The sequence below is a fragment of the Wasmannia auropunctata genome, unplaced genomic scaffold (genome assembly GCF_000956235.1).
Source record: "Wasmannia auropunctata unplaced genomic scaffold, wasmannia.A_1.0 LD336074.1, whole genome shotgun sequence".
Classification (NCBI taxonomy): Eukaryota; Metazoa; Arthropoda; class Insecta; order Hymenoptera; family Formicidae; genus Wasmannia; species Wasmannia auropunctata.
In genome coordinates, this window is record NW_012026816.1 from 4,378,816 (window position 1) to 4,380,269 (window position 1,454).

Below are 1,454 nucleotides of genomic sequence, written 5' to 3' on the forward strand. Positions count from 1 at the left end.
AAGAACTAGTAGAAGTCACATATAATAGTTATTTATGCGTTAGCGCGCACGAGCCGTATCTTAGTTTCGGGAAATTATCGTGGTCGATGAAATACGGCCTTCCCTCCCGAGATGCATACGTAAATTTATATTGCGAGTGCATATATGGTGCTATTTAATATGCCTGTGCGTTTTATTCTTGCGCGGGAACTACTTCTTTCAATCCCGCCGGGAGTGAAAAACACTAAACAGTCTCTAAAAAAGGGACATTCACTCCCGCCGGAAGTGAAAATAGCGCTAAGTTGCAGAATAGGTAGAAAGACTATCTTTCAACGCCTGCGCACAGGCATTGACTAGCACCGAATAAATACACAAGTGATATAAAAGAAATTATAATTAAAAATGTATTGCAATGAGTATTTATCACGATCTCTTCTACTTAGGCCCGATAACCAACGTTATTTTGACTTTAAGCGAGACTTAACACTCTCTTCTTCTCTCTTAAGATTTTAAAAAGAGACTTATTGTTTAAAGCCTCTTTTAAAGTCAAAATAAGTTGGTACAACCGGGTCTTAGTAAAATATGACCAACTAAATAAATTTAAAAAATATTACAAACAATCCATTAAACTATAAATATTAATTAAAAAATTTTGTTATCGATTGTAAAAATAATCATAATTCAAATATATATAGGTACTATGAATTTTGCAAGGTTATGTAAGGTATTGCCATTATTTTAAATGTAATTACATGGTTGTTTTATATGGTATAATTCCTTTAATTATTCAACATATAAAAGTATGAAGGTAAAGTTATCCAATCAAAAATCAACAGTTTACCAGATATATTTTATACTTTATTATAGTACATTTTTACTATTAGTATGTAAAATATAAATTTTCAAATGTGTTTTCTTTATACCATCTGTGTTTGAAAGTAGTATAAAGGTATGGTTTTGTTTGTAATGAAATATTGTAAAGTATTGATAAAATATCTCAAATAAATAATTTTTTGATAAATAAAACTTATTACTTTTATGCACAGAATAATATATTGGTTTAATTGACAAGAAACATATTTTTTTTTAAAAAGCAACTATGTGTTTTCTTTACATCAATTGATTTATTGTTCTGTGCATAAAAATCTTAAAGTTTGATAATAAAAAAATTAGTTTGTGACATATTAAACATTATATGTCGAAATGTGTTAAAACAGAAAAAATATTGTAAACTGTTAATGATTTTTCGAAAATGTTACCTTAATATATAAACAATAAATATATAAAATATATAAAATAAAAGTGGAACGAGGGAGACGTATTTTGATAATGTTTTTTGTTGATGGAAAAGCCAAACACAGATATGAAGGTCACCTCCACTTTTTTAAATGAAAGTGCCCATTTTTTTCGAACACCTACGATTGTAGCCTATCTCATGACGAATATATAGTAATGATATACTAAGGTCGTCGAAG

The 1,454-nt window shown here is 28.4% G+C and overlaps 1 protein-coding gene across 1 annotated transcript in view; it reads left to right on the forward strand.

Moving 5' to 3' along the window:
* LOC105449786 overlaps positions 1-1,454 on the forward strand; it is a 4,499-nt gene that overhangs the window by 1,150 nt on the left and 1,895 nt on the right. The gene's annotated exons all lie outside the window — the stretch shown is intronic.